A 10,293-nucleotide genomic window follows, 5' to 3' on the forward strand; every position below is an offset into this window, starting at 1 on the left:
CCAAGAAGCTGCAGAACTACCGGTAACGGCATCATTTTTATTTTATTCAATATAGGTTTTCTTGGTTTCATGGAGGGGGGGAAACTTTTGCCTTATCTCAAAGCAATGTAAAAATAACTTTGACAATGAAACTTATTAAATGCATTTCGAGTTGAACTATATCATGTTTGTCTGTGATATTTTATAAGGTCTACAAACAGGGGAATGAGGGGAGGGTAAGGGGGGGAGTGGTAAGGGAGGGTAGGTATCTATGACACGGGAGAAAGAGAAAATAAAACAAAAAGGGGGGAGGCGGGCTCCGGGATTGTTGTTTCTCTTTACGATTGTGGTTTAAACGTGTTACTCACATGTCCCTGTCTGTAACCACCTAGTAAATAGGGGTGAGCTCCGGGCATCTATCCATATCGCCCAGGTGTGATACAATTTATCATAGCCTGACGGCTCATCTAGAGGTCTCATTCTCTCCATACGCTCCCTTTCGTGGATCATTGTTATTTTTAGCGGAGTGCATTTTTAATGCAGCACACAAGGGGGAGACAGCGGCCTACCAAAATCTAGTTGGCTGCTGCTGTGGCTTTCTTTTTTTAAAAAAAAAGGTAGGTTCCGTTCTTCCATGGTGAGGAATAGGCAGGGAGGTTCCGTTTTTGCCAGCTGGGGAATGCTTATAGGCAAGGCCTTATCCCTGGTGGTGCATGTAACGTCAGACCACGTTTCAGACATGCAGCAGCAGCATTCAGTCCGTCAGTGGCTGACAAACGAGCTCCATGCAAGTTTACAGTAAACAGACACACTTCTTTCTTTACTGTATTGACTGCGGTCTGTAATCGAGCGGTTGAACTGTTTCTGTGTGCATGCATTGAATAAAGCAATGCATCCTTGTAAAGTAGATGTCCGTTCGTTGGAGTTCTTTGCTCCCCGAGTGTTGCTCCATCTCTAAGCGTTGGCCTGGATCTTCTGGATCTTCATGGACGAATGCTGCCCATCCCACGTGGAGCGTGTATCTCAGCCCACGTGGAGTGCTGCAGTCCAATGAGGTATTCCGTGCTGCATAGCAAGCCTCGGGCCTGTGTGATTGGGGGTCCGCTGCTCTCTGTCCACTCTGAAGCGCGCATCCAGGGCCGGCCGGGCGGCCGCTTTTCGACTACCAGCGACTGCAGGTCACTCACACAGGCTGGTTGGAATGGCCTAGCATTATCCTGATCCGGAGGTGTAACTTGAAGCTGCGGGGCCCCAGTACAAAGTCTGGAACTGGGCCCCCAAACTATAAAGCTTCATTGATAGCATTGGTTTACAATGTGGGGAAGAGAGACTTTATGGGCCCCCTAGGGCACCGCACCCCCTGCACATACACCCATGACCCGAATACGTGGAGCATACAGACGCAGGCTGCCAGGATACGCTGTGCCTGCCCGATGTTTCCAACTTGGCTATTAGCGCAGTGGTAGGTACGAACTATAGAGTGCGGCTGCCATATGAACTGGTGTGTGTTTTGCTTCCAGTTGTACCTGTGCTGTGCACACTCTGGCAGACGCAACTGCTCAGTGGATACAATGTTGCGAGCTCCACGGCAGCAGACGGGCTGAGTGTCAATCAAAGTGCTTGGGTGGTAGCAGCAGCAGCCGCCACAGCTGCGCTGCACCTCTTGCTCGTCGTTTCTGTTTTTGAATACTGAAATAAGAAAGGGGGTGCACCGGTCCTGGAGGTACTGCAATACCAGGTCAATGCGTGGAGTGGACAGAGCAAGCTCTTTTTCCAGCTCCCTGTTCTAAAAATGTATTTAATATATGGTCTCCAGATAGGGGACGTATCAGATATTAAACTGAGAAGAACTGATTTTTTTTTAAGTTGACAAACCCCGAGGGGTATTTTTATTTTAACAACATATTTTTGGACATATTAAAATGCTCATACAGTACATAAAAACACATTATATAACATATTAAAACATACCATATAAAACATTCCAAAAATTGTCTACATATATTTACATGTTGTTAAAATCCACATTAAAATCACATAAAAGGGCGCTTGGTGGCACTATATGATGGAGCTCCATTCCCCGATCAGCCATTTTCTCGATAAAATAGGAAAGTTTTTCCTGTCCACTATATAATATTCGTACAAATCATTAAGAGCAATGGATAAAATATCGTTAACCGATAAAACCTCGTGCTTAAAAACTAAAATATTTCTGGATTTCCACAGAGCTGCCTTCACTGAGTTGACCATCTTCCATGCCATAGTTATCTGAGTCCGTGTGGGGCATTCCAGACATCCGTATAATACTCCTTCCAGTGTTAGTTTTTTTAGTCCTGTTATTTTCTTTTGCAAGGGTAAAAACTGAGTCCATATTCTCTTAGTTAAAAAGCAAGTCCATATCAAATGCTGTGTTGACTCTTCCTCTGTGCATCCGGGTCTTGGGCATGCGGCGGTGTTGGTCAGTCCTCTACGATGCTGGAATGCCCGGCATGGAAGACAGTCGTGTATGCAGCTCCAGGCCAGATCCTTCTGTGGGTTAAAAATATGATTATTAACCAATCTCCACGTATCTTTTGTTTTGCGCTCATTAAAATTACTGACTTGAACATAAAAACCACTTTCCTTAAAACTCTATCATTAATTTACTGTTCATTAAAACCTGTGCACTTTTTCCAGTAAAATCGTATAAAACCACAATTTTCTCTAAAATCGCATAGTCTTTGGACAGATTAAAAGAATAAGGGGAGTTTAAAACTGTTTTGAACCATCCGTTCCGCCTCATAAAATAACCTGTATTGTAACGTAAAAAGTAAGACCATGCGTGGTTTTTAAAAAGTGCGCCCAGGCACATGCTAAAATACTTTATGTATAAAAAGGCTTTCAGATCGGGGAAGTCTTTACCGCCCATTATTTTTGGCTTCATCACTATTTCTCTTTTCAGTTTTTCCATTTTGGAGCTCCAGAAGAAGGTAAAAACAGCTTTTACAATTTTGTTAAAAACTCTACCAGGAGGGGGGAACACTAGGCTTAAATACAACAAAATCGGTAAAATCACCATTTTTATGATTAAAACCCTCCCCTCCATGGTCAACCTTCTCATATTCCACATACATATTTTCTTGTTTATTTTTTGTGCCACCAAGTCCCAGCTGTTAAGACCTCTGTTATCCTCGTTGAAGGAGACACCTAAAATTTGCACAGATTCAGACACAGGGATGGGGACATCTGACAATGGCAGGTCCCCGATATTTAAAATACTGCTTTTGTTAAAATTTACCTTAAAACCCGAGGCGCAGCAATAAAACTCAATTTGTCTGGTTGCTCTCTGGATTGACAGGGTGTCCCTTCCAAGTATTGCCACATCGTCCATGTACCCCACTACTTTGGCCCCCCCCCCCCCCCCGCGGGGCAGGGGGATCCCACGGATCAGCTTGTCCCGATGTATTGTGCATAAAAGAGGCTCTAGTGCGCAGATAAAAAGTAGTGGGGACAAGGGACACCCCTGCTTCACCCCGGAATTTAAAAGTACTTCCTGTGTCTTAAAACCACTTTCTAAAATTTTGCTTGTGCAATTCTCATAAAATGCTTTTAAAGACAATAAAAAGCCTTCCGGTATACCCATTCTCTCTAAAACCTTAAAAGGATAAAAATGTGACACGCGGTCAAAGGCTTTCTCGAAGTCGATAGTTAAAATAGCCATTTGACCTTGTCTTGATTTTGTGTCACTAATAACATCTTTAATCAGGTTAAGATTCTCCCATATGCTCCTCCCGGGCACCCCACAGACCTGGTTGGGGTGTACAATTTTACTTGCTACGGTCTTGAGTCTGTTTGCGCATATTTTTGCCATTATTTTGTAGTCGCTGTTGAGAAGGGTGATCGGTCTCCAGTTCTTGATGTCGGTCTTGTCTCCTTTCTTGTATAAAAGAGACACGTCACCCTTCTTCCAGGACCCCGAGAGGGCTTTAGACATAAAAACCTCGGTAAAAAGGGAGAAAAGGTCATCCTTAAAAATACCAAAAAAGGTGACATAAAACTCTATGGGTATACCATCGGGCCCAGGCACCTTACCTGGTTTAAAACTCTTAATAGTCTCTAAAATCTCCTGTTCTGTGATGTCCCTTAGTAAAATCTCACGAGAACCAGGATCTAAAACGTCAGTGATCTCCTTCAACGAGTCGTTCATAAAATCAATGTCAACAGGTTTAGTATTAAAAAGATCCGCATAAAAATCATACACTTTCTTTAAAATACCCTGTATGTCCTTGGTGCCACCGAGATCATCGAGGACTTTGCGCTTGTCGTGGATTTTCTTGAAGAAGTACCTGGAGCAGGTTTCATTTTCTTCCAGGTGTTTCACTTTTGATCGGAATATAATTTCTTTTCCTCTCTGCTCCCGGCACCGGGCGATCTCTTTCTTCACCTCGATGATCTCGTGGTCCACCTCTATATCATGTTGCCGAAACTTATACAGGGTCTGCAGACGAGTGTTCAGATTTGCATAAAATGTACGTTTTTCTCTAGCTTTGGCGATCCCAACCTTGATAAAAAATGATTTGATTTTCAGTTTCATCTTCTCCCACCATTGGCTGGTGGGAGTGTTGGGATCTTTCACTCGTCTGCAATTTCTATAAAAAGTGATAAAATCGGATAAAACCTGCGGATCTTCTAAAAGGGACACGTTAAACTTCCAGGCATTCTTACCGGATTTTCTCTTTAAAACTGAATCAACTTTAAAATATAAAAGCTTGTGATCCGAGAAAACATTGGTAAAAAGGTCACATCTAAAAGGCAGTATTTGATAAGAACAGAACATAAAATCAATCCTGGAGCTGCAGATCTTATTGCTCCAGGTAACGCCGGCTTCCTCTGATGCATTGGGGTTACATTTTTTAAAAGCATCAGTAAGTTCTGGTCTAAAATCACGTTGTTTAGTATAGCAGAGGTCTTGTCATAGTTTTTACTTACTGAGCTGGAAAGCCGGCGTTCCCCCTTTAAAATGCAATTAAAATCCCCCGCTAAAATAAGAGGATCAGAATCGCTAATAAAAAGGGGTAAAATCTCTAGCATTTCTGCACATTCGTTCTTATCTGCTGAGCCGTAAAAATTTAAAAACTGCCATTTTATACCATTAATAAAAGCTTTGACCAATAAAATTCTGCCTGGTAAAATTTCGTTAATAGTATCAATTAAAACGTTCCCTTTAAAAAGAATGGCGACCCCCACCGATCTGGTCTCGTTAGAGCCGGACCAGACCGACAGTCCATGTACCCAGTCATTTTGGTATTTTTTATACTGGGCCCTATGCGGGATCCCGCACTCCTGCAGGAAGAAAACGGAGGCAGCAAAAATTGTCAGATAGCTGAAGAGGGCGACCCTCCTCACGTGGCTCTCGATGCTTCTGACATTAAAAGTGAGTCCCGATAGAGCAGCCATTGGAGACTAGGAATATATGTGGGTCTTCTTCTTAGAAGTCTCCGGGCAAGCCAAAGACCTCGCTGGCACTCTCGCACCCCCCCCCCTTCCCGCATCCGAATCCATCGCAAGCAGGGATGCTGGAGAGGAACCTACCTCACTAAGTGGACCCCCTACGGTGCCCGAGAGAGGGATCTGCGTGAGATCCCATATCGACTGTATTCCCTCCGGAATCTCCAAGGGGGCTAGCAGGCCAGCTCCCGTCTCCATCTCTTCCCCTTCTGTCGGGGTGGGTACTCGGCTCGTTCCTGATCCACCGCTCTCGGAGGTGGCTCCCCCCGCCCCCTCCTGTCGGGGAGGGGGAGGGGCCTTCTGCGATGACACCGCAGGGGGTACTTTCTCCGGGTCCTCCGGCTCCGCCGGGATCTCCGGAGTTCCCCCCTGCACCACCTCCGAGTATAACCTTCCGCCCGAGCCTTTCCTCCTTTTGTTTGCTGCTGCTGCCGCCGTGCCCCCCGGGTCCTCCGCCTCAGGCACCGCTTGAACGGGCATCTTGGGAGGGTCCGGACCGGCTTCCTTGGCCCTACTACCTCCACCGGTTTCCCGGGAGGGAGAGCCTGTCCGCCGGTCACTCACCCTCCGCTTGATGTTCCGCTGCTCTAAACCGTCCTTCTTGGGGGGTCCACTGGAGACCTCCATCTCCTCAGGTTCCTCTCCCTGGGGGGGTGTTGTTCGGTTTTCTGGCTGCCCTGGCCGCTCCTCGGGTCTGGGTCGCCCTTGCTGCTCCGCTTTCTGTGCTCTGTGGGGACAAGACGAGTAGAGGTGACCAACACCGCCGCAAAAAAAGCACCCTTTTCCTTTCTTACATTGACTCGTTTCATGGTCTGTGCCCCCACATTTCTTACATGTACTTGCGCAATTTTCTTTTTGGTGACCGTATTGTGAGCAGATCCTTCAGAAGTCAGGCATTCCCGCAAAGTACAGGTCGCCATTCACTTTCCCCAATTTAAAACGCGCAGGCGGTAAGATCACTCCCCCGGGCCAACTGGGGTCACTTACACACGTGGCCTAGAATCGCCACTTCGAGGTCCAAATACCAAACTCGTTCATAATCTTTCCCATACATCTGACCGATTTAAAATAACGTAAAAGGAAGTCCTCGACCTCTTTTACATCAGTGTAGGGAGAATACATTTTAATCACCACATGTTTGGTTATGTCGAGGACGTGCTCGACCAGCAAGACACCCTCAAGCTTCGGATCTTTTCTGATTGGAATGGCGGAGACCAAGTCTCTAAAGATGCCTGCCTCGGTCAGGGTCACGTCATAGATCCGTCGCTTGGGGTAATCTTGGATCGCAAGGATCTCTCGCTTTTGTACCTTGAATACTCCTTGTAGCACGTCCTCGACCACATACGTCAGACCACGTGTGTCCGCACTATCTGTAAAAGAAACACGTGCAGTGTTCTTGATCCGCGCATATGCCGGTATATCGTGTGGGCCCTCGCCCATTTTTGGTGGGTATCATAAAAACCGCTTTTGTGATGATAGTTGGTGAGCGCCCTCTTCTGGCCCGGAGACCAGAAGAGGCAGGGGGATCGCAACCCGTTTACCCTGGGACTAATCCCTCTCCCTGATGGCAGCAGGCGGGTAAAGCCCACCGAAGTGGGCGATCCCGCCAGGCAAAGGAGAGGGGTACCCGAGTTACCTTCTGACTAAGACCACCTGTACCAGGTACACTTGATCTTAGCCAAAAGGCCGAGAAGCGATAACCCGAAACAGGTTTCACCTGTAGCCCGGCCCGCCCAACTCCACTTCCAAGGCTTGAGGCAACACGCTCAGCCGGCACTCTGGGCGCACCCACAATGCACCCAGGCAGCTGGGAGAGTTTAAAAACTTTGCATAGCCCCGCCCCACGCCTTCTCAATCGCGCCCAGCCTCACACCCTCAGTCCTTCCTCTTGCACCGTGCTAACGCATCCTAGGCTTGCAGAGCCTGCTGCTGCAGGACTCGTCAGCTCCCTACACAGGATGGTTAAGCCGGCGATGACACTAGAAGCAAGCACTAGTTTGTCTCTGAAGGTGCCTCGGCCGGTCGGTTGGAGGGATCTCTTCGGCCGGCCGCATTTCGAGTGGGGACGGATGGAAACTTTTTACCTAAAATGAGGGAAATTGGCTTCGGTCCCATAGGGCTTTATTGCCTTCCCCTGGGCCAGCATTAGGAGACCCTAGTAAGGAGAATAATAGAGCGGCATAGTCATCCGAAGAACTTAAAAACATACAGCAGGCCTTTTTTATCCCGCCATACATACATGACTACAGATTTTATATTTTTTTTGCATATACATATATACATACACACACACACACACACACACACACAGAAATAATCCATATCTATATTCTACATAATTAATAAAGATAGATAAATAGATAGATAGATAGATAGATAGACTCACATACATACATACATACTGTATGCAAATGAGCCAGGTGTTTGGAAGGCTGATGATGTCACTCCTTTGTGATGTCATGAGCCAGGTGTATGGCAGGCTGATGTCCCTCCATTGTGATGTCATCAATTTAGAAGCATTAATACCGGGCTTGGCAGCCATTTTAGTCAGTCTCTGCTGCAGTTGGGAGACGGGAGATGGTCTTTATTTCCACCAAGAAGCTGCAGAACTACCGGTAACGGCATCATTTTTATTTTATTCAATATAGGTTTTATTGGTTTCATGGGGGGGGGGGGGGGACTTTTGCCTTATCTCAAAGCAATGTAAAAATAACTTTGACAATGAAACTTAATAAATAAATTTCGAGTTGAACTATATCATGTTTGTCTGTGATATTTTATAAGGTCTACAAACAGGGGAATGAGGGGAGGGTAAGGGGGGGGAGTGGTAAGGGAGGGTAGGTATCTATGACACGGGAGAAAGAGAAAATAAAACAAAAAGGGGGGGGAGGCGGGCTCCGGGATTGTTGTTTCTCTTTACGATTGTGGTTTAAACGTGTTACTCACATGTCCCTGTCTGTAACCACCTAGTAAATAGGGGTGAGCTCCGGGCATCTATCCATATCGCCCAGGTGTGATACAATTTATCATAGCCTGACGGCTCATCTAGAAGCCTCATTCTCTCCATACGCTCTATTTCGTGGATCATTGTTATTTTTAGTGGAGTGCATTTTTTATGCAGCACACAAGGGGGAGACAGCGCGGCCTACCAAAATCTAGTTGGCTGCTGCTGTGGCTTTCTTTTTTTTAAAAAAAGGTAGGTTCCGTTCTTCCATGGTGAGGAATAGGCAGGGAGGTTCCGTTTTTGCCAGCTGGGGAATGCTTATAGGCAAGGCCTTATCCCTGGTGGTGCATGTAACGTCAGACCACGTTTTAGACATGCAGCAGCAGCATTCAGTCAGTGGCTGACAAACGAGCTCTATGCAAGTTTACATTAAACAGACACATTTCTTTCTTTACTGTATTGACTGCGGTCTGTAATCGAGCGGTTGAACTGTTTCTGTGTCCATGCATTGAATAAAGCAATACATCCTTGTAAAGTAGACGTCCGTTCGTTGGAGTTCTTTGCTCCCCGAGTGTTGCTCCATCTCTAAACGTTGGCCTGGATCTTCATGGACGAATACTGCCCATCCCACGTGGAGCGTGTATCTCAGCCCGCGTGGAGTGCTGCAGTCCAATGAGGTATTCCGTGCTACATAGCAAGCCTTGGGCCTGTGTGATTGGGGGTCCGCTGCTGTCTGTCCACTCTGAAGCGCGCATCCGGGGCCGGACGCTTTTCGACTACCAGCGACTGCAGGTCACACACACAGGCTGGTTGGAATGGCCTAGCATTATCCTGATCCGGAGGTGTAACTTGAAGCTGCGGGGCCCCAGTACAAAGTCTGGAACTGGGCCCCCAAACTATAAAGCTTCATTGATAGCATTGGTTTACAATGTGGGGAAGAGAGACTTTATGGGCCCCCTGGGGCTCCGGGCCCCCTGCACATACACCCATGACCCGAATACGTGGAGCATACAGACGCAGGCTGCCAGGATACGCTGTGCCTGCCCGATGTTTCCAACTTGGCTATTAGCGCAGCGGTAGGTACGAACTATAGAGTGCGGCTGCCATATGAACTGGTGTGTGTGTTGTTGCTTCCAGTTGTACCTGTGCTGTGCACACTCTGGCAGACGCAGCTGCTCAGTGGATACAATGTTGCGAGCAGACGGGCTGAGTGTCAATCAAAGTGCTTGGGTGGTGGTAGCAGCAGCCGCCGCCAGAGCTGCGCTGCACCTCTTGCTCGTCGGTTTTGTTTTTCTGCTTTTGGAAACAGTTGTAGGAAAGGGGGTGCACCGGTCCTGGAGGTACTGCAATACCAGGTCAATGCGTGGAGTGGACAGAGCAAGCTCTTTTTCCAGCTCCCTGTTCTAAAAATCCATTTAATATATGGTCCCCAGATAGGGGACGTATCAGATATTAAACTGATAAGAACAGATTTTTTTTTTTTTTTTAAGTTGACAAACCCTCCACAAGGGGGGGTGTTTTTATTTGCACAACATATATTTACATAGACGCTTTAAAAATGCTTATCAATAGTACATTAAAACATATTAAATAACACATTAAAACATACCATTTAAAACATTCGTCTACATAATATACATTAAAAAATACAGAACAAATTAAAAATCACATAAAAGGGCACTTGGTGGCATCAGATTATGGAGCTCCATTCTGCTAAAAGCCATTTTCTTGCTAAAACAGGAAAATTTTTCTTGTCTACTAAAAAGTACTGGTGCATCTCATTAAGAGTAATTGATAAAATGTCCTTCACAGATAAAACTTCATGTTTAAAAACTAGAATATTTCTGGTTTTCCATAGAGCTGCTTTGATCGAATTGACCATC

At 46.3% G+C, this 10,293-nt stretch overlaps 2 non-coding genes across 2 annotated transcripts; both read right to left on the minus strand.

Moving 5' to 3' along the window:
* Positions 1 to 1,680: 1,680 nt before the first annotated feature.
* LOC136574158 (U2 spliceosomal RNA) lies at positions 1,681 to 1,866 on the minus strand. Its single transcript, XR_010786268.1, has one exon. It is a non-coding gene; the product is annotated as a U2 spliceosomal RNA (small nuclear RNA).
* A 7,862-nt stretch (positions 1,867 to 9,728) lies between these two features.
* LOC136573983 (U2 spliceosomal RNA) lies at positions 9,729 to 9,923 on the minus strand. Its single transcript, XR_010786175.1, has one exon. It is a non-coding gene; the product is annotated as a U2 spliceosomal RNA (small nuclear RNA).
* Between the last annotated feature and the right edge of the window lie 370 nt (positions 9,924 to 10,293).

Source organism: Eleutherodactylus coqui, chromosome 7, assembly GCF_035609145.1.
Source record: "Eleutherodactylus coqui strain aEleCoq1 chromosome 7, aEleCoq1.hap1, whole genome shotgun sequence".
NCBI lineage: Eukaryota > Metazoa > Chordata > Amphibia > Anura > Eleutherodactylidae > Eleutherodactylus > Eleutherodactylus coqui.